Source organism: Anastrepha obliqua, chromosome 3, assembly GCF_027943255.1.
Source record: "Anastrepha obliqua isolate idAnaObli1 chromosome 3, idAnaObli1_1.0, whole genome shotgun sequence".
Lineage (NCBI taxonomy): Eukaryota > Metazoa > Arthropoda > Insecta > Diptera > Tephritidae > Anastrepha > Anastrepha obliqua.
The window spans coordinates 138,686,212-138,709,969 of NC_072894.1; positions in this window are offsets into that span (position 1 = coordinate 138,686,212).

Sequence of the window (23,758 nt, forward strand, 5' to 3'; positions counted from 1 at the left end):
ACTGAGTACCCCGCCTTATATTCCTCCTGTTTATCTAGCTATGTTATGGGTTGGTGCGGGACTGCCATTCGGTGGTGTCCCGGTTCGAATCTTCGGGCATGAGACAATCATTTCTACCAGGAAAATCATAAAAACCATCTGCTGTTCAAAGGCGGCAAAAATCTTTCTCTCTTTTGGTTTGTTTGTTTTATGAGAAGGAGGCATAATTTCTGGAACAACAACAAGACGCACGCCACAAATGAGAGGAGGAGCTCGGCCAAATACCCAAAACAAGAGTGTTAAGATGCATTTTACGATTCCTAGTAGTCGTAATTAGCTAAGTTGCCTTCTTCCCCCTTTACACCAATTGTAAACAGTGGATAAGTTTCAAGGGCCGGTGTTAATTTTGAATAAAATACATTTTTTTTAGGAAATTATTCGGCCGCCGTAGCCAAATGGACATCGCCGCGACGTGAGATTATTCGGCCATCAAATTTCTCGCACAAAAGAGCCACTGTTTCGTTAGCTGTGTGACAAGTGGAACTGTCCTGTGGAAACCACATATCGTCCACATCCATATCTTCCAATTCGGTCCATAAAAAGTTCGTTATCATCTCACGATAGCGAACACTATTCACAGTAACTGCCTGACCGGCCTCATTTTGGAAAAAATACGGCCCAATGATGCCGCCGGCCCATAAACCGCACCAAACAGTCACTCTTTGTGGGTGTATTGGTTTTTCGGCAATCACTCTTGGATTATCATTCGCCCAAATGCGGCAATTGTGCTTATTGACGAATCCTCTGAGGCGAAAATGTGCCCCATCACTGAAGATGAAGTGCGCGATATACATTTTGATTTGAACGCCCGTTTTCATAATAAGCCTGAATAACTTTAACGCATTGCTCGATTGTATGTCTTTCCATGGTTCAAATTCAGTTAGTCTGAGATTGAAAAATGTCAAATGAAATACATAAAAAAAACTTAATGTTTAGGTGCGGTTCACATTCAACATCGGCCCTTTATAATCAGTTTTTTGAGAGGATCAAGTGGTACCTGGCATAGTGGAGTTAATTTTGAATGCGCGACATAAATCCAAGGGCAAACAATTTTAATTCCGTGAAGTGTTTGAAATAAAAGAATTTGAGCTACCTCAGAATAGCCTTTGGGCACATTTTTTTAAATTTTTATATAAACACAGCTTCGTCTTCAGCGTGCGAAATTTATTTGGAAACATTTTGGCCTTCAACTTAGTTAGCTCTCAACGACTAAGCACTTGTCTTACATATTCGCTGAACTTGGTTTTTTGTATCGGCTTTTTTTTAGCCGCATGAGAGCTATCGATGTCGATAAACAATATAAAAAATAAAAGTCGGACTGCTCAAATGGACTATATAACTCGTACCCGCGACAGATATTCATACTCAAAAAATAAATGTCATGAAATTATATACAAAATTCTACAATTTCTTTTGGGTAATTGGAAAAGTATCTTCCAAGCAAAAGTTCTCGGGATAAGGGTAGCTTATAGGATAATTTGAAAGCATCCACAACCACTATCAGAACTATAAATTTTTTCAGATAGGCAAGCAGCCATCTTAGCTTTAAAGTCACCAATAACCAATTTAAAAATCGGCAGACAACATAAAAAAGAACTTAATGCTTTAGCGGGCACGACAGACGTCTCTCTCCTCTGAGTACCTGGCCGTAGCAACATAGAAGTAAATGAGAAAGTTGATGAGCTGACAACACAGGGGTCATTCTATAATGAATACGAAGCGGTAGAAATAGGCTGCCCCCAAGGAATGCGCAAAAGAAAGATCATCTCGCTATTCCAGAAACAGGCCGTTGACAGATGGTCGAACACGAAAACCCGCAAAATAACTAAACAAACATGGCACAATTTCAACAAATCCAGAACTGACAAGTTGCTGGGAGCACCACAAGCAGACATATTCAGAATTAGAGGGGAATTAGAGGGGATGGTCGTACAACGTTAGATGCAGAAGCTGCACTGAAGAGGAACCTAAGGAAACATTATTTTACTATCTGTGTGAGTGTCCAAGTCTGGGTGCTCTACGACATGGAATGCTGGGGGAATTCTCGATGGTTAACTTAAAAGAAATTGCAGAAAAGAGAATAGACAGCACAGGGAGATTCATAGTCAAATCAAGTTGGTTCGACTAATAAAAAGTAGTGGTTCTAAAGGGGGTGTATCATACTCGTATTGGCATATTTTGTGCTAATTGGGTCTGGGCTGTGTAGATAAGTAGGTGAAATGGTTGAAGTGCCAGACTGGCACTCCTCAAGTAGCATTAATCGCCGTTTTGGTACCATTATGAGACCTCCAACAGGCAGATATCTACAGCCAGCCAGAACTATTGATATAATAGAGGAGATTGATTGGATTTAGGCTGGCGCACTGCCCCAGGCTGTCGAAGAAAGGAGCGCCCAGTGACCTTAGTCGTCTAGCTGCCAAACCCGGACATTTCCAGAGAAAATGCTCTACACTCTCTACAGCTCCTGCAATGGGCGTTAAATGGTAACCCTAGCTTTTCCGCGTGTATGCCGATCGTCCAGTAACCGATAAACACAGCTACGAGTTTGGAAATTGAATGGTGAGGAGTTCAAAGGACTTTCTGAGTCCTTCGTATATCGTAATTCGGCTGTGTCACTTAGATAACACTTGATCCCACCATCTCCATAATACAAAAAAAAATATTCCAAGAATATTTCTGTTTCTATTATCATTTCAAGTTCTGAAGCTCTTAAAAAACACTCGATATATTGTGACTTGAGAACAGACATTTAAAGGTTCAACAATTTGCATAAAGGCAAGGAAAAAGGTTCAATTTTTTTCAAGTTCATTATTTTTCCACTTTTTTGCCATTTTAATTTTATACAATTTCAATTTTTTACAATTTCTTTTATTTATTTCATATTTTCCATTTTTGTTTATTATTAATTTCACAGTCTCTACTAATTTTACCGCATCTTGTTTGCTTTTCTCATTTTTACTATAAAAGTGCCTACTTATCTAACAATCTTAACTTAAGCTTCGAATTTAAACAGAAAAACGCATTAAAATATGTATCAAAAAAACTAAAAATGTAACTAAATAATCGCTTCAACTTCAACACGTTTTATATTCAATTAAATACTGAACTGCTAACTAACATAGCTACAAACTGCAAATATACATACATAAATATTTACAAGCATTTGTACTCAGCCAGATGCAGACACAAATGCATACAAACATTCGTAATTACATGAACTTTTTGTACACAAACATCTGTGCATATGAAATGAAATTAATGTATTTGATAATTATGGAAATTGATTTTATGCAAATATTTAATAAAATTTCGAAATCAATTTGATAATGTGTAAGAATTAATAGAATAAAAATATATACATAATTATTGTAACTAAATATTAAAAAAAATTGCTTTCCACTTTAATAATATTTTGTCAACCAAAAATATATTAATGTGCGTTTTCTACCAAAATATTTGCTTTTAGGTCATAATTAGTCGTATTAGATTACATTAGAGATCCTCAATTTTTATAAGCAATTCCAACTTTTAAATAATATAATATTTTGTTTCTGGAATACCAACTTAATAATTGGAAACACATATTTTCGCCTAAAAATATTTCTAATTGCAATTCACAAATTATATAAATGTAGTTAAAACGCCAAAATCCCATAGAACCGTCAACCGGGACTGCTGAGTTATTTGAATTGTGGAAGTTGTGGAACAAAACACTAGCACACACTTACATATACTTATATTATCAAAAATACAAAAAACGACAAGTAAAATGCAATCAACGTATGCTGTGGCAGTGACAAGAAAATGTTAAATTAATTAGCGTTACGAAAATATTTAATTATGAAGTTTTGCAAAAAATTTACGAAATACCAAATACAATGGGTAAGGCCAACATATGCGTAAGTGTACACTTAAGAAGTAGGTACATACATACAAATGTGCATTGTTTTTGTTTTTATAAAGGAAGTAATGAGAATAAACATTCAATTACAACAATAAAGGGTGTAAACGAAAAAAATTGAACACACTTGAGTAAGTCTCACCAAATGCAAAATAGCGGATTTTTTGTCCATTGAAAGCTAATTCTATGGGTATATAAAAGCCTCTGAGTTAAAGATTTACTCCATTATTTATTTACTAATTACTCTGTTATTTATTACTTATACTTTTACTATTTTCTTTTTTTTCAATCATCATTGCGACGAAGTGAAACCCAGAAATGACGGAATAAGAATAAGCGCCTTCCGAGTGCGCACTGACGTCAAGCTCCGAGAATATAGAAACTATAGGAAGGGGAATTACTTGTTTGTGAAGAGGAAGAGTAGGCGAAAGCGATAGAAACTACAAAACACAAGAAAATATATATGTATATACACACACACACGCACACACTTTCTTGCCATGCCGTCATCCAATGAAAAACACAAAAGCCTAAATTTGGAGGCTTAAGACGAGTTTGGGGAAAAGTAAATCCATTATTTTCTCGTTAGAGTGATCGATACCTCGTAAAGTATCTATCAAACAATTTGAAGCTTGTGCTCGTTGTCAGGGTAACATTTCTCAGTTAAAAACATTTTTTGCTGTTTTTTGTTTGTTCCACTCAGTTATGAGTTATGGGGTGTTAACAAAGGCGAAGGAGGAAGTCAACAAAGAGAAATTTACAGTTTTTCTTTGATAAAGGCGAAAATGCCAGTCAGGCCGCCGAAAATGTGAATAGTGTTTATGGTGCTGATACTGTAACAGTAAACAGCTTATTACGTGCAATTTTGGTTTCGTCGACTCCGTTCAAGCATTTTTGGTGTTAAAGAAAATGTCGACAATGTCGATAAAAGCGCAGAAATAACCGAAGTTGACTGGCATGTTAGTAGTCGTAGCATCACCCAGTAGCTAAACATTGGCCATAAAACAGTTTAAAATAAATTGCGAAAAAAATTGACGCAAAAATAATGGACTTCTTTTCCCCCAAACTAATATTAATTTGTGTTTTCACAATTTAACACACACTATTACCACGCCACTTCACTTGTTTTACAGGGTGGGCCATATAGCGTTTGCTTTTTGAACCACCAATTTTTTTGAGAATGGTAACACAAATGACATGTCAAATGTGTTCATAATTTACTTAAAGGTTTGACATTTACGAAATCGGACGCTATACGCTTGAACAAAGTGGTGAGTAAGCCTCTTCTTCTTTTCTGATGAAGCATTTTCACATCGGTGGCTACGTCAATAAGCAAAATTGTCGGATTTGGGGCTCAGAAAATCCACACGTTACTGTTGAGAAGCAAATACATCCACAACGAGTCACTGTTTGGTGCAGCTTTTGGTCTGGCGGCATCATCGGGCCATTTTATTTTCGAAAATGAGCGAGGAGCCGCGCTTACAGTAAATGGCGAGCGTTACCGTGACATGCTCAACGAGTTGTTTCCAAAAATTGAAGAGGATGACATGGACGACATTTGGTTTCAACAGGACGGTGTAACTTGTCACACTGCCAAAGTTACACTCGAACTTTTGGCTACGGTTTTTGAAAAACGAATAATTAGCCGAAATTCCGATATCAATTGGCCGGCTCGGAGCTGTGATTTAAGCCCGTTGGACTATTTTTTGTTGGGAGCCGTTAAGAACAAATGCTATGCGAACCATCCAGAGACGATTGATGCTTTCAAACACGAAATCGAAGTTGCAATTCATGAAATAGGAGCCCAAACAATCGAAAATGTGCTTAAAAATTTGGTTGATCGAATGGCCTACTATAAAGCCTGTCGTGGCAGTCATTTGAACAATATTATTTTTCAATATTTCAATGTTCAATCTTCAAAATAAAAAAAAGTTTGAAAAAATATTGATTAGTTTTTTTTATAGCCGATTCAAAAGGCAAATTTTACATGGCCCACCCTATATTTGTTGGTTTTGTATTATTAAAATGGGTGACGTCAGCCTTGCCCAGCCGGTTTTCGGAAGGCGTCACCTTCGGTATCCTATTCGCCTTGATTTATTTTTCTATTTTATTTACTATTTTATTGGGTACCAGGACATGAGGGATATGACGGCAACGAAAAGACACACTTTCAAGCCAAAAAAGGGCAGATGTAAATTTCATCGGACCTAGTCCCCTTTGTTTGGATTTAACAGAAACAGCCTAAAACAAAAAGTAAAATACTGGGCCAAAACTCTAATAAATCAGCATTGGAACAACGTAGAGGGTCTTAGACACTCCAAAAAGTTCTTAAGTTTCAATGTTAAAAGAGCTAACATGGCCCTCACGTTAAACAAAAAGAGCATTCGCACTCTCACAGGCCCCCTCACGGGTAACTTCACCCGCAACAAACACCTACATAAATTAGGCATAACTAACACCAGCACCTGCAGATTTTGCTGCGAAGAAGAGGAGTCTATAGAACATCTCGTCATCGAATGTCCGGGGTTGATGCATAGAAGGAAAAAGTTTTTGAACTTGTTTATCATGCTTATAGATGAAGACCTACAATCACTCCCTAAGAAGGAACTGGTACAATTCATAAGCATACTTAACAGTCAATAGACAGCATAGGGTGCACAATAGATCAATATGGTCGCAGTGCTAAAGGCCAATACCTTAACCCTTTACTACCATTAACCATTAACCATTACTATTTTATTATTTTTATTATTTTTTTTTTCTTTTTTTCTATTATCATCGCGGCGAAGTGAAATCAATGTTTGTGAGCCCATTCGGCGCAAATAGTCAAAATTTTTTGGTAATGTTGCCTAAAGCCAATGCAAAATAGTTTTAATATTGCAAAATCTACAGCCACTTTAATTATAAAAATATTTAATGAATTATTAATGGACTATTTCAACGAAAAATTGCACAGATAACACTCTGTTGAGCCTCGGAAATATCAAGCGTCTGCCCACCGTAATCGAATTATGCAACTCAAACAGCTCATTTTGGTTTACAGTCAAGGTTTACAGACCATAGAGAGCTGTTAGAACTCTCTGTACTCTTATGTTAATAGGACAAGCAACAGGCTATTAAAGCTAGGGCTAGCAACAAGTTTCATGTCTTTGGTTTGATTTTTTAGCGTTGGTTATTTGCCAAAAATGGGAGCACTTACTTCTTTTATTACAAAAAATGTGTACATGAAATATTTCCACATATATGTACAATATATTAATTTACTTGTCTTTTTTTAAAAGCAAAAACATTATTTTTTCTCCGAAAACTCTAAAGTATTACACTAAATTTTATTGATGCGCTCTTTTGTTTATGAAGTTACAGCTCTGGCTGTGCTTTAAAGCAAGGAATGTTAATGAACATTAAAATTCTCTGTTAATGAACATTAAAATTCTCTGCTGAAAGTGACATCACTTTTAACATAACAGAGGCATTCTTAACATAATGTTTTCTGTTAGGCTAGCAGAATTCTCAGAGAGAGCTTGCTGGCTTTGATCAACATTAATTTCATAGCAATTTCGACATCTGTATGAGATGTTTAACTGTAGCGTTATGGCTGATTGGAAATCGGATAAGGCTATGATCAGGTAGTGGCAGGTTTGTAGTTTCATTTTCTTTTAGAACCTTCGCCAAAATATTTAACTATTTTGTAAGTAAAAATTATCCCCTTTAAGTTTTATAATTTTAGATTACTTTAACATTTTAAAATTGTTTAAAATTTATAGTCAGAATTATCCGCTTTAATTTTTATAATTTTGAATTTATTTATAATTTTTTTCCTGCCTCAAGTTTGGGCACCCTTTTCCCCTGTCACTTTTATTCGTGTACACTCTTCATATTCCTTTTGAAAAATTGAGCGAAAATGGTAAAAAATCACATTATTCAAGTAGTTAGACAACAAAGGTGGCTGATATTCTAAAATGTTCTTCTAAATAAATGCCTTTACTTAATTATCAACTTATCTGTTTCAGCTTTGCTGCAAAAAAAAAATTTAAAAAACATAAATTATATTCAACCATTTGTAAGCTATTCATAGGCTTAATCAAGTAATGCTAAGAAAATATGAAATTGATATGGCAAATATATTTATAATTATAAAATATTATAAATTATATTGCAACGAAAGCAAAACTTGCTAGAAACAAAATATTTATAGGTATATAAGTATATATGTAACTATTGTATATAAGCATATGTATGTACAGGGTAGCACAAATATATGATTCTGGTGGAATCTACTATATTATTATATTTTTTATATTTGCAACTACAGCATCGACCGTACTCTGAATTACTTTGATTGATCTTAACAGAGTCCGAGCACTCTTTTGTTATGTCAAGTAGAAGCTTAACCATTTCTCAATATGTGCTTAATTTCTCTCCAAATAAACACACACTTCGAGCAAGTATCATAAGAAAGCGATCGATATATTTCATGTTGTGTAGATGCCGTTATATTATTGTATATATAAAATGATCTTCAGCAATGCCACTATTTGGTAGGAAGGAAACATTCTACCGTAATTTGATACTGAACGAGGTTTCACCCAGTGTTTTAGGAAGTGAGCAAGCAGATGAGCGCGCGAAAAAAGCGTCTAAGACATGACCCGGGAAATCATATGCAAACGTAACATCAACACTGGGCTTACTATTTCCTCAAATTGAAGAGAAGGCTAGAAGCTACTAATAGCATGCGAACTTTTAAGTTTAGCTGAATACTTCCAGCTAACTGGATACACTCGATGAACGACGAACACCGAACTGCTGTACTACTAAAGCAGTTTTAATTCTTATCGAAAGAAAATAGCCTAAAGAAGAAACACTAAAACTTATTTCCAAAAATAATTCGGTAGTTTAACTCCTAAGCAAAAAAACAAACAAATTTTCTTCTACGGATACCAGCCCACATTGGCATAACTGGCAACGAACTGGCAAACAATTTATTTATTTACTTACAGACTAACTCACTTAATTAAATATAGTAAGCAGATAAAACTTAAATTTTACAATATTCTCATTGGAGTTAATGACCAAATTTACCAAACCGTTTCCCGTATGGAAATTGAGCTTTAAATATACATACTATATTGCTTTCTCATTTTTTAAAGAAGGAGTTTTTCAAAAACGAATATTCAGCTTTTGGCAGAAGTACTAAGGACGAATGGAAGCATGGGTAATAAGTCCGCCATAACGATTGCTGTAGTCAGCACTCTGCGAATGCCTCACAATTCGGTGAATGCGTTGTAAATTTCCAAGAAACCACTTCTCCGAGAATTTGGACAGTTCAGGTATAATGGTTTGAAGAGACTGATGGCATCCGATGGCTTAAAGAACCTACATAAGCAAAGAGCCTCTGTAGTAACCGAGTGTAGTCTTTTTAAGAGCAGCCCATCTCATCTTACCTAACCTAATCTTCAGACAATCCCTACCGCAAATTGTTTTTTATATTTGTTATTCTGAAATTTACAAAAGGTCTAAGGCAATGTGTATAGAAGCAAAAAGGTGAAAGGTGAAGCCTTGATATTTGATGTCCAATACCGAGGTTCATCGTACAAAGCCCCCATTTTCAGCCTACCTTTGTCCTCAGTATTCAAGTTGATATTCTTAATTGAGGAGCTTTGCGATTAGATTTGCTTTAATATACAAAATATAAAACAATATTTATTTATAATTATATTTATTATCCCTTGGTTAGATTTTATATTAGCATTGGAAAAAAATTAGAAGGCAATTCCAATTTATATTTCCAAACAAACTCGAGTATGATATTTCACTAAAAAAAGTAGTAACTGAATTTAAATTGCCTCATTTTTGTCGCTATTATAGTAAATACTTGAAAAACTCCCCACTTCAGTTTTGATAAAAACACCGCAATAGAAACTTTTTGTTCTATTCATTCTTTGCTTGTAACTGTTGCCGCTTTTCTGCCTCTCAAATATAAATCGTGTACTGGAAGAACGTCATAACATAGAAAATCAATAGCCGCGAGAAAAACGGCTTGAAAGTTTTCAACTTCCTATGCTTGCCAAATATGAGTAAAGACACACGTCTTTACGTTTTTCCCACAGCTGCCGGTCCTACGTTACTTGAGCGACCCGGATTTATATCCAGCCAAAGGCTTTCAGTGCAGTAGCATGTAAGGGGAAACAAGAACAACAGAGAGAAATGTAAGCAATCTTTCTGTGACCTGTCCAGGCGCTATCGCTAGAAATTCTTATCAAGTCCTTCGTCTCATTTGAAATGGCTTTTTTGTGGGTCTTTCTTTACAAGCATCTAAAACGGAAACGAAAAAAGTTTTTTTTATTTTTATTTCCAGTATTTTATTTTTTGATTCATTCTTAAGAAATAAAATTTTTTTTGCCATACGAGATTCGTTCAAAAAGTTGTCAGCCTTCAAAACATGGTCTTCCAAGAAAGGTACGTCAGTACAGATTCTGGTACTAACTGTCACTCAAGTGTCTGAAATCAAAAAGACAAAAAGGTTCTTGTTCAATATGGATGCCGTTATCGTGTGAACTACAATCTTTAAAAAAATTTCCCAAAATGGCGGAAAAGATGAAAAATGGTTTTTGGGCTCTTTTTTTACTTTAAGGGTCCGAATATTAAAATTTTTTCCCCTACATGGTTGTAGTTCACACGATCGGATCAGTAGTACCGGCTGTATCTCTGGCGCCAGCTCGTAATACGTGGTTTCGAGAACCGTATAACGACGCGTTCCTTCTTGTATTGCATCACTAAAATGGAAAATATTCGAAATTTCGAAAAATCGTTTGGGGACGATATTTTTTAAATATTTAATCTACATAAAATAGCGAAAAAAAACTGTATTTTTTTTCAAATGAGGCGAGAGCGTGAAACAATATTTCCTATATCAGTTTTGGGAAATTCTAAAAAATGTTCAAAGCTAAAGTTTATAAATAAAACCAGTTTCTCACATTCACCACAGAATTATATTGTACTTGTGTCGCCCTGTCGCCAAACGCGACAAAATCATAGTTGTAAATTTTTAAACAGAAATAAAAGTGTGTAAGAAAATTAAAGCCGTGAATGCATACACACATACTACGTAAATTAAGAAGAGAAGCTATGAAGTTTAAAAACTAAGCAATAAGATTAAAAAAATATTAGTTTTGCATTGCAAGTATGAAACAGGAAAACGAATTAAGCTGTAATTGCAAATAAAATACCCGCATCAAAGAGAATTGCATTCATCTAATTTATAAGCATCTACACACACATACATACATACATACATACCTGTAGATATGATGTACTTGAAAGTAAATATACCGGCATTTTAACAAATTATAGCAAATTAAAATAAATAAACCCAAATTAAGTGAATGAGAAACTAAAGCAGCAAATGTTATCACCTGCATACCAACACATGCGCGCATATGGCCGTGCGCGTAATTACTTTCATTAAATTGTGTATGTTACAAGTCAGCATATGACACCTTGATAATTATCCCAAAGCATTGAATACAGAAAAAACATCTTAAAAAATTAATAAAGAAATACAAACTTGATACCAAAATTGAAAAAATTAAGAATTTGCAAATATTTGTGTGTTTATGGTCTTCGAAATGCGTCGAACTACCAAGGCAGTCAGAGAGTAAGCTCCTTATGAGCAATAGTGATATGAATATGATAGTGAGGCTCTAATTTCGCCTTAATCCGGCTAAAGGAAAATTCGAGTGGTGCCGCTTCTGTCGAGCTCGAGTGGCTTCAACATGCACATCTTAAGGATCCATGTTGAGAAGATTCAGCCGCAGCAGTGCCTCAAAATTTTGTTTATTTCCAAAAAGACCCGCACCCGCAGCAAGAGAGCTGAGGTATTGCTTGCTTCAGAAGATCATTCGACTGTCTCTGCTTTAGATTCTAATCTGGATAATAGGAATATGCAACTCTGCCAGAAAATATTTTCTTGTGATCCACCTGCAGAAAATTAGGTCACAGGTAGTCAGAGTAATACGAGTACTTAAATCGCTTGGTTTTGCGCTGAAAAACCAACTCAAGGGTGTTCTGTCTTACCAGCTCATAAAGCATACAGCTTTCTGCAATACCAATGCAGCCTGATACCCATAAAAGCTTTATAGCGGAATATTTAGGCGCGACCAAAGGGGATATCAAGCATTCGCTGACTAATTTCGATGGCACGATCAGGAAGGCCAAGACGTAAATGCTGCTTGGATCTCAGATTCAAAGCATTTTTCCTTGCAAAAAGTATTACACTGTTTTGCAGTTTCATGACAACTCAAACCAGCCCATACCTTTTTAATATTTTCTGAAAATATACCTATTTGTTCTTCAGAAGAATTACAAGCAAATATTTACTTGCAGAGTTGCAAAAGTCTACTACCCAGATCAGAGGCAGTCGAGTAGGCTGCTGGAGCGAATCTGCTAGGAAACCGAGATAATATCGAGCCACTTTTGCTGCAGAATCTGCTGAGCATCTATTCCAAAATATCCAGTAATAAAACACTCATGTGAAATGAAAGCTTAAGGTAGTAAAATTGCAAAGAAAATATTTTTGTAGAACAGTTTACCCCTTAGATTCCACAGGAAAGGGGTTGTTTGAATATTACTTCAAGAAACCCTAAAAAATAATTAGGGAAATCATCGGCGGTTTGAAATGTTTTAAAAATAATTATTCAGAAAATTTTACTGAGGGTTTTCTTAGGGAAATTTTTCATGTAACCAACGTGAAAATCGCTAGAAAAGCTAAACTAACATCACGTTCATTACCTATAAAAGGACTTAATGCAGCAGCTGGGATGGCCAGTAGAAAGTTACTGACTTCAACAAGTTCATTGCTTCCTCTCGAACTGCCTAACCAAAGTAGTCTTCTCCAAGAAGAACTATGCCAAGAAGGGATGCTACTTATTCTAGAAGCTGCCACGGCAGTCAGTTCTACGTTGCTGGAACGATTCGCATTTATATCCGGCCAAGGACTGTCACTCTAATAGCATCCCCCATAATTATATGAGGAATGTTTATGCCGCTTCAACAACACCTCCCTATTCCTTAGTATTAGTTTCATAAAACTAAAAAATTAACCCGCTTTGATTTGATTTGCTTGGATAGGATCTTTGCTATGACAACTTGAAAAGTGAATGCTCGCAGGGAAGTCTATTAAAAATCATTAATAAAATTAGAACTATGAAAGTGGTGTTCTATTTTTAAATAGAAAATCCATAACAGTACTCTTGCATTAAAAGCACTTCACTACGTCCCCATGGTTTTGCACTGTTGCCTTGCACTGGTATTTATGTTTATTTTTTATTAATTTTTTCATACCTTGGAAACGGCAAACACTGGCTTGGCACTCCAAATATTTACACTCAGCATGCATATAAGCACGTGTATATGAATGTGTATGTATATATTTAAACATATGAACTTTTTAAGGTCAGGCGGCAGACCAGTGCACAAACCCTATGCGCCAGTCGAGACAGAGTCAACGTCAATGCAGCAAAGCGTTTGATATGCCATATCGACCAACGACGCGCCGCGGTGTTACCGTTGTGAAATGCAGGCTTAGGCATCATGACTCTGCACCGCCTGAAATGCGCCTCAATGGGTAGTGAATTGCAACATGAACTGGCAGTAAAAAACAAAGCAAAGATGGATCTACGTACCCGCAACACTTTTGAGGGATACAATATCCGCCGCTGGCATCCTTCAAACTAAAAATAAAACTCGCAAAGTATATAAGTACGTGAATACAGGTGCTGATGCTGATGTACATAGTCGTTCACATGCAATGAACAAACAGCCACACACACATATATACATACATTCATAGGTACATATGAACCTGCTTATGAAAGCATTACATTTTGGTGATGCGTTGAGTGCAAAGAAAATATTTTTAATGGAATATTTATTTATTTATTTTTAATTTTAATTTGAATGAACTTCTTTCCGATTGAGTGTTTTTGTGTAGACTCCTTTGTGCTCGTGAATGCGTAAACATGTTCATTTATGTATCTTAAATAATTACACAGCAATGTGGACAATTTTCGTACATACATGCATACATACATTTATACATGCAACCCTAATTGCATATTCCATAAGTGTCTTTCATTTGAATTTAGGCTGGAAAATTGTAAACTCAATATTTGAATTTAATGTTGAAAGTCATTTAAACGCTAATTCATTCGAACGCAATGAAAAATACGAGGAAGAACTGCATGTATACAAATGTTCGAGTATGTGCATCCCTGTACGTGTCCACACACACACACTTAGGCATCTGCTATTGAAATATTTTCCCCATGTGACTTCCCTGAATGGGCGCATGAAAACCTCAAAATGCGAGGAAAACCGCTGTTAGTAGACTCTTTCACTTACTCATATACCTACATATATGCGCTATATATTTGTTTATTAGGGTGGTCCAGTTTTTTTTTTTTTTGCGAGCCTTCAAATTTTTGTCACCTATCTCGGAAATGATGTCTATTGAATTAATACAAAGTTTAGTTCGTGATATTAATAATAAATAACGATAATAGTAGAAAAAAATTATAAAATAATAACAATAATAATAGAAAAAAATAATATTATTATAATAAAACGAAAATAACAATAATTAACTACAACAAAAACCATATAAAGAAAAGTTTCGAATTTTGCATAAAATTTGTAAATATGCGGCTAATCAAAATTTCAAACTTTTTACTCAAAATTAAAAAAAAAATATCGGGAATGCAGTTTTACATATCATTGAATTTCGGTATATTAAAGTGTAAGTTTCAAGTGTTTAAAAAACTACTTTGATTTTTTATAATTTCTTCTGCTGACGGTGTTGACTGTTTTCTTCCATATACACCTATACCTCGCTTTACACGGAATTCGCTTAACACGGATTCGTTCTTACACGGTTTTCAAAATCAAAACAAATTTTTATTATTTATTTTTATTGAATTTATTTTAACATTGTAGAAGACGAAAATCAAAAAAGAATTCCTATTGATACGAATGCCATACAAAATAAAGCTATAATAATTTATGACACACTGCAAAACCAAATGCCGTCCATTTCTGCGAATAAAGTGGCTTTTAACGCAAGTCGGTGCTGGTTCCAACGATTTAAGCAAAGACATTTTTTGCACACTCGAAAATTAAAAGGTGAACAAGCATCTGCTAACATGGAAGAAGCACAAAAATATCCACAAAAGTTTGCTGAAATTGGCCAGACCAGATATTTAATGCTGATGAATCTGGATTATTTTAGGAGAAAATGCCGGAGAGGACCTTTCTAGTAAAACATAACAAATCTGCTAGCGGTCATAAAGCTACAAAAGATCGTATAACGATTATTCTTTGTAGTAATGCTTCTGGAGGTGATCATATTATGAAGGCATTGGTAATTGGTAAAGCTAACCGATCACGATCGTTTAAAGGTTTGAATACAATATTAACCATCTTCCCGTTTATTGGAAAGCCCATAAAAGAACTTGGGCTACCGCAACGTGGTCAATGATTAGTTCCATAACATTTTCGTGCCAGATGTGAAAAAGTATTTAATCAAAAAAGGGTTACCTTCTAAAGTCCTCCTAATTCTTGATAATGCTCCAGGACACCCTCAAGACTTGCAGAATGAAAGTTTTGAAGTTGTGTTTTTACCTCCAAATACGACTTCTTTGCTGCAACCCCTAGACCAAGGGATATTTTTGACTTTCAAGACACTATATATATATTAACAAAAGCTATTCAGATATATTTTAGATCATGTGGAAAATAGAGGAATTCTTTCAATTATTGATGCCTGGAAAAAATTTACAATGTTGAATTGTATCAAACACATAAGCAAGTCGTATAACGAGATTAAAAAATCAACGCAGCATGCTCGTTGGAAATCTTTATGGCCCGATATATTTAATGGTGAGAATAGTAGCGTAGCTTTGAAGGAAGAGTATTCTCGGATAATTAAGTTGGGTCAAAAATTGGGTGGAGAAGACTTTGACGATATAACTCAAGCAGATATTAAAGAATTAATGCAAGATCAGGAACTGAATGCAGACGACTTAATTGAAATGGTAAAAATTCCGAAGGAAAATAGTGTTGAATATGACTTTGAATCTGACATCGAAAACAATGAAAAAAACAGCTAAATTTGTTGTCGAGGGACTCGTACTAGGAAACCATTTTCAAGGAGGAGATGTTATTTTAGATCGTGGTCTTAAATTTCAACGAGGTGTTAATGATCTATTAAAACAATATGAAGAAATCTACAAAGATATGACAAATAAAAATAAGCAACAAAAGCTTGATTCAGAACTTTTTCCAAAGCAAAATTCTCATCAAACTGTAACTACAACCAATTCAGTAAATGCAGAAGAAAAGTCCAAAGAGATTATTTTATCCAGTGATGAGTCAGATATTACAATTTCGTAAGAGAAAACTAATGGTGGAAAGTGATAGTGATTTGCTTAAAAATAGGGATGAGCTATACGTATTTATAGATATAAGGTCAGTCCATAAGTTCGTGCGTTTTTTATGCATGCAAAAATCGTACAAAAGTGAAATTATGGCTAAAATACGCACAAACTTATGGACTGACCTGATAGTACATAGTATCCAAATTTTGTTTTATTTATAACTAGCTTTAACCCGCGGCCCCGCTCGCGTAGGAGTAGTTTTGAGGGATTTAGGATATGTATATAAAAGAATTACAAACAATGATTTCATAGAAAATAGTTTTTTATTAATAACCATACTATTACAATACAATACAATATTCGTTGCTATGCCTCGTTGAATAAAATCAAAACAACCAATCAGAAAAATATCAAGCAAAATTATTTTTATTAATTTTCTACCTCAAACCGTTTTTGAACTTTGAGTTTAGGTCATAGTTGAACAGCTTATGCGGATTATGAAGTCTAGAGTGTGCTTTAAATAGTGGGAAATAAGAAAAACTAAGATTTTTTGGGTTAAATTTAAGCAAATATTCGATTATTAGTGACGAATGAGAGTGGTGGCGCGGCCTGGTGGCTGTGGGAAACATCATAAAAACATGCCTATAACCTAACAACGTACAGTCCTTTATAGTATAGATGAACTACATATATTTTTTTTAGTGGCATGCATTTTTTGTTTCACCTATTTCTATGATTTTTATGACTTAAATGATTCTTTTATGTCTTGCTAACTGTATAAAGCTATGTTGTAAGTTCAATAAATGTCTTAAAAATCTTATGTATACTCTTTTTCGCTTTATACGGTTTTTCCAATTTTTTTATTCAACTTACCCGGTTTTGTCAGGAACGCATCTGCCGTGTAGAGCGAGGTACAGGTGTAGTAGTACAAAATTTGAAATTTTGAAGAAAATTTCCCGATCTTTTACAAATTTTATACAAAGATTGAAGTATTGCTTTACATGGTTTTTGTTGTAGTATGAACTACATTTTTATAAAAAAATAACTGAAATTACAAGATACATAACTTATCAATATGTTGTGTACACTTCCTTCTGGCGTTGACTGTGTATGTAAATCTTCCTTCCCTGCCTAATATCTTCATGCTCGAATGCTGAATTTTTTTTTCCTAACACCTGCACTTTCTTCTGAGTTCCTATTCGCCAAAAGGAGTAGCGCTGCTTTACTGGTTTCGCAAAACGATTTCACTCACTAAGGAGTATCACCTTAATGTGCCGTCACTTGCAAGTATCTGACCTAAGGGCGCTTGCCATTCACAGGCACATGTTTTGTGTTTAATTATGTCCTCATAACAATCAGAACCGTAAAAAATAACCAGCATTACATAACACCACTTAGGAAGAAAAACTCATGTAACAAAATATCTACGCGCAAAACGCGCAAACGAGCAGCAAGGAAAACACATCAAAAAGCAAATTTGTTTATGTGTTGTTGTTCGCCCGCAAAAAACACAATACTTAAATCAACGTTATTAACTTTGACACTGAGCGAAAACATTAAAACACGCGAAACATGTGCGTATGCATGTGTGTGCGAGCTTTCATGGTGAAATGTTGCGTATACGCAGTGGTGCACAGTATCACTAAAATGAGTATCACTAAAATAGGTGTAGATGTGAAAAGCAATATTTTTGAATTTAGAAAATTTACATATTTTTATTGGCTCTCAAGCAATCAGGGGATTTTCAAAATTTTATAAAATTTTTTATAGTTTATTAATTATAAGTCTTAGCGAAATCGACCTTTGAAGTGAACGAAACGTTTCAATCATCTTTACAATCTCTTCACTGGTCAGTGTAAGCAATATTTTTACTGAAATATGGGTATTCAGAAAGCTGTGTGCGCAATGGGTGCCGCATTTGCTAACAATGGAACTAAAACACATTTGAATGCAATTTGCTCAGCCACATTTAGAGCGTTTTCGTATGGATAAAGTGGATTTTGTGCATCGATTCATCACTATGGACGAGACTTGGGTATATCACCATAAACTGAAATTAAAACAAGATACTAAAATGTGAAGTGGACCTAGTTCTTTGGCTCCGAAACGAGTTTGTCTGCAGAAATCGGTCAAGAAGTTGTTTGTCTCAGTTTTTTTGGAATGCAAAAGAAATTTTGTTTGTGGATTACTTGCAAACTGGTAAAACAATAAATTCTGAATATTAGTGTAACCTTTTAGGCCAGCTGAAGGAAAAAAATTGCAAAGAAAGACCCAGTTCGCAAAGGAAAAAAATATTTTTTATCAGGGCAAGCACCAGGTCACAAGAGCATTCTGGCAATAGCTAAAGTCCATTAATTAAAGTTTGAATTGTTGGAGCATCCACCGCTTTCACCAGATTTTGCCCCTAGCGGCTTCTATGTGATTCCAGACCTAAAAAAATGCTTGCGCAAAAGCGTTTTTTATCAAATTATGAGATCATAAGAGCTGTATTTTGGAGCTCTTCCAGATGTTCACTCAATTCATAAATTGGAATCTCGTTGGAACAAGTGGATTGATGTTCAGTATCAATACAGCGTATTTTAAATCATAAAACTGGTCTTTATGTATCTAAAAGCTACTTAATGATATAAGTATTTGAAGGAGTTGAATTTTTAGTTATATTTAAAGAGTTTTTATTAAAAAATTTTACCCGCAAAAATATAATATTATTTCCTAGACGTTATTTTCCAGGTCATTTTGAGCAAACGAGAATTGTTCTCAGTACAAAAATTTACCGAATTTCATTTCAATTTTTTCCACCTATCAGCACAAACTAAACAGTGTACCTTACACATATAATATATACGTATGTGTAAGTACATAAGGCAAAAATACTTGCATATGCGAGTGTAAATAAATTTTTCCCACACAACGTCCTGCAGATTACAGTGTAATTTAAAGGCAAATATGAGGTTGCGCTTCTATCCGTTTGCATTCATTTATGTATGCATGGACCTATACAAACATATTAGGGCTCACTGATAAATAAAGCAGAAAACATTTACTTACGTACCTGCTTATGTTGCTGATCCCTCTTTCATTATGTTGGCGATTTCGTGTGCCAAAACTCTACCGCCGTGAACTCAGCGGGTTGTCGCGAAACTCGTATGTTTTTAATTCAATTTAATTTAAAATGCAAATTGCTCCTGCATTCCCCTGCTCGTACATATGAGTATGGATAGGTGTGTGTCTAAGTTAGAGGAGTGTTTATGAAACCATGTGAATGTGTGGTTGCTGACTCGGCTACCACGTGCAACTCGTTCGGAGGCACTTAAAGATTAATTAGTTACCTACACTTTAGTGTTAGTGGGTGTTGTAGCGGTGGCTGTGGATGATATTACTCGCACACACATATGCCCACACGAGCACCGCTGCCATTTAATGAGCCAAATTGCGGTGTCAATGACTGTAATATCCGTGAAATTCTGCATTAACAAGATAATTATAATTATTTTTTAATTAATAATAAAAATTGTGTTTTGAGTTACTTTCAAACTCGATTTAATATCTCAAAGCCAACTTATTTTCAGCTTGACTCGTTTAGTGATTTTCCCCAGAAATTATGTGGATTTCGAAAAACAAAATGTGAAGGAAATTAAAAGTTCAAATGCAGAAACGAATACAAACATCTTTCAAAGCAATCTAATTTCCCCAGAGACAATCAGGAATTATCGCTCAAAAGAAAAATGTGTCATTAGTGAATGCATATAAAAAAGGCCATTTGCAAAGTGAGTGCAGTTAGGAGGCATGTGTTTATGCAGGGTAATTCAATAAGGCCGCAGATTTTCTATTTTAAATAAAACGCAAAAATTTGGAATTTTTTGTCATATTTTATTGTCTATGGCATTTATCTCAGCCTCATCATTGTTACCACGTTGATCCGGGTTGAACCTTGGCCTCCCTCAATAACTTCGACCAAGAATCTTGATCCTTTGCAGGCATCCACCAGTTTTTCAGCTCCTACTCCTATTTGTGGCGTACGTCTTAATGTTGTTCCACAATTGAAGGGACCTACAGTTTTAAGCCGGCTCTGAAAGGCAAATGGTTTTTTATGAGAAGCTTTTTCATGGCAGAAATACATGAGAAGATTTTGCCCTTGCCGGCTGAGGGCGACCACTATTAGAAAGCAATTTTTCTATGATTTTGTTGTTCTTTATACTTTTTTAAAACCCACCCAAAGGCCACCAGCGCAATTTTTCGACACTTTTTGATTCGATATTTCTTCGGCATTTCTCTCTGTAGTTTCGGTTTCCACATTTTCCACATTTTTACAACAACTTTGACTTACGTAGTTTTTCCTCATTTTCGCTTTTGATATTTTTAATTTCATCCTTTAAATTTTCGCCTCAGGAAAAATTTTTTCGTTAGATTTGGAGAGCATAATTTATAGAAAAGAACACCAACAAAAGTCGTCTCTACCGTACACTTCCCGGTATTGCAAACATCAAGCTGCAGCTGCAATAATATTCATTAGCATAATATCATAGATCTAACAGAAGCGCGATGCCAATCATAAAGGAGAGTAGATCTAGCAAACCCAGCCTCCATTCAATTTGAATATATTTTGTTATTCCATTGTCCCAAAGCAAAACCCAAAACCAAAAAGCGTGTGTGACAAGTTCGAATAGCGTTTTTCTTTGTTTTGTTTTGTTTTTATTTGTTTTTTTTTTTTTGCTTCTACTTTGTCCCCCAGTTAACGCCTAACAAGAAGCATTTCGATTTGCAACTCAAGTGGCACTTTGGCGCCAACTACAGCGTCAAATTGCAATTCGAAAAGAATTTAACGAGCAGCATCTGGAAAATCGAATGCAAGTTGATGGTAAAAACATTGATGGAAGAATGAAATCTACATTAATGAGTGAAAACGACCAGCTGCATCTACCAACTACTAGCTGTTACGCCTGAAGAAACCGTGATGCAATATTGCAACTCATATACCCGTGTGCGTCTGTCTGGTCTAACAGTACGCATTGGCACAAACTGGATTCTCATATAGCAGTGCATAACTTGCAGTAAGAAATCGGAACAGTTACCACATTCCACACTGTACATTTTGCGCAACTAGTGCCAAATGGAGGTAAAGTGGGGCAATTGGTGGACGACTTTGCTAACAACGCCGCGGGATATGATATATATAATATTTCATCAAGTAGTCATCACTACTGAAATAAGAAGGCCCAAAATCGACTGTGTAAATTGTCTACATTTTTTTATACAGTTCGAATTTTGATCGTGAAATAAACTTATTTTTCGAATTCAATAAAAAATTGTTATTTCGAGGCATTTGAATTGGTAGTACAGAAACATAATAAAGGTGAAATAAAAATTGTCGGTAAATCGAAGTTCGACCCTCACACCGATAATTTCAATGTATCCTAGCGGTTTTTAAAACTGTGACTCTGAACTAACGACTACTATACACTTATCGTCAGCAAACATAGATACTTTACACGTTTTTGGTACGGGAAGATCCGAGGTGTACAATAGGAATAGAATTGGTCCCAGTATACTGCATCGTGGAGCGCCTGTCGCTAATTTTTTGATTTTTCAGTACATCTATTTTTGTTTTACTCTCAAATATATATTTAATGTGTACAATTCCAATATTGCTGCATATTGTGGCGGTAGTAAGACCTTCGTGCCAGACTTTGTCGAATGCTTGAGCAACATCAAGGAACATTGCCGAACAGACTTCGTTGTTTTCTAGGGCCCCTTCTTGGATGGATTAGGTGGATTGTTGAGTGCTTTTCAAGGAAGCCGAATTGATGAGAAGGTATCAGTTTGCTGCTTTTAATTGTATTTTTTAAACGTTTAGCAAATATTTTTTCAAAAAGTTTTCCCATTACAGGTAATAGGACAATCGCGTTGTAAGGAAACACTACGTTGGGGATTTTGTCAGGCTTGGGTTCCAGCAGATGGCGCTACATTTATCTTCACAGATGGTGGTAAGCTTGAAACTGGCGATTGTGGAGCAGCTTTCGTTGTTCGTCTCCTTGGAAACGGGGGGTTGCACAAGTTTACCCTTCACAAATCGTGTACTGTCTTCTAGGTTGGGGTAGGTTCAATCGGAACTAAAAACGCTTGGACTGTGCATCTTTTCCGACAGTCGTTCTTGCTTGGACGCTATTCAGAGTTGAAGCAATCCTACGCCTACCCATTTTTCTGCGTAAGATCTGACATTGACATCTAAGGCAATGAAGTCGCAGATCAACGGGCAAAAGACGCTACAAATACGTTACGCTCTGATTTGTATACTCAGTTTCGGCTCGTCGGTGTTCTTTCCTAGCGTTGCGGATACACTACAATATACAGAAAATATTGGTATTTCCTTTGAGTTGACCCACATCTTCACTGAGCATGATTTTCATAAAGCATATCTTAATCGATTCAAGATTATCGCAGACGATCATTGTCCATGCGATTCACTCTTCGTACAAACAACGATGCATCTTCCCAAGGACTGCCTGTATTCAATGATATTTCATCATGGAAAGACTTAACAACGTTTACAAATCGTACGAAAAATGTATTACGAATATCAACGCTCTCTGAAAATTTTTCATCGCGCGCTCAGGCCAACTTATGGTGACCTATCGAAAGCACTATTCGTCAAACCTTCGGCAAACTTCAGAATGATTTTACATTATTGGGCGACACTCGACTGATTAGATCATGTACAGCCCGAAGTGAAGAAAATATTCGAGCTGTAAATAAGAATTTTGCCAAAGGCCCAGAAGAATCGATTCGTCGTCGATCTCAGCAACTTGGCCTATCTTATGGTACTACTTCGGCGATTTTACCCAAAGATCTTAGTTTTAAAGCATATAAAATACAGCCAGTCCATGATTTGAAAACGGCCGATCTTCCAGAGCATCATAACTTCAGTAGTAGGGCTCTCGAAAAACTCGCTTAAGATCCACATTTTGGGGCCCGAATTTTGTTCGGCGATGAGACTCATTTTTGGCTTAATGGCTACGCCAATAAGCAAAATTACTGTATTTGGGCTGAAGAGCGACCCAAAGTCATTCAAGAACTGCCATTACAGCCATTCCATCCATTGAAAACAACCGTTTGGTGCGGCCTATGGGCTGGAGGAATCATGAGTCCATATTTCTTCAAAGACGAGACTGGCGAACTTTCACTTGAATTTGCGTTATTTTATTTCAATTTAAAATCCTTTTATAACATACAAACTTTAAACAAATAAAACACACCTCTGTTATCGCGGATTAGCTATTAGGGAAAAAAATAAAAAGATAGCCTTACCTAACCTAGTTGGATTTACCGCAGGGCTCATATACACAATTTTTTCTGCAAGTAAGTATGTATGTAACTTTGTACGTATATTTAT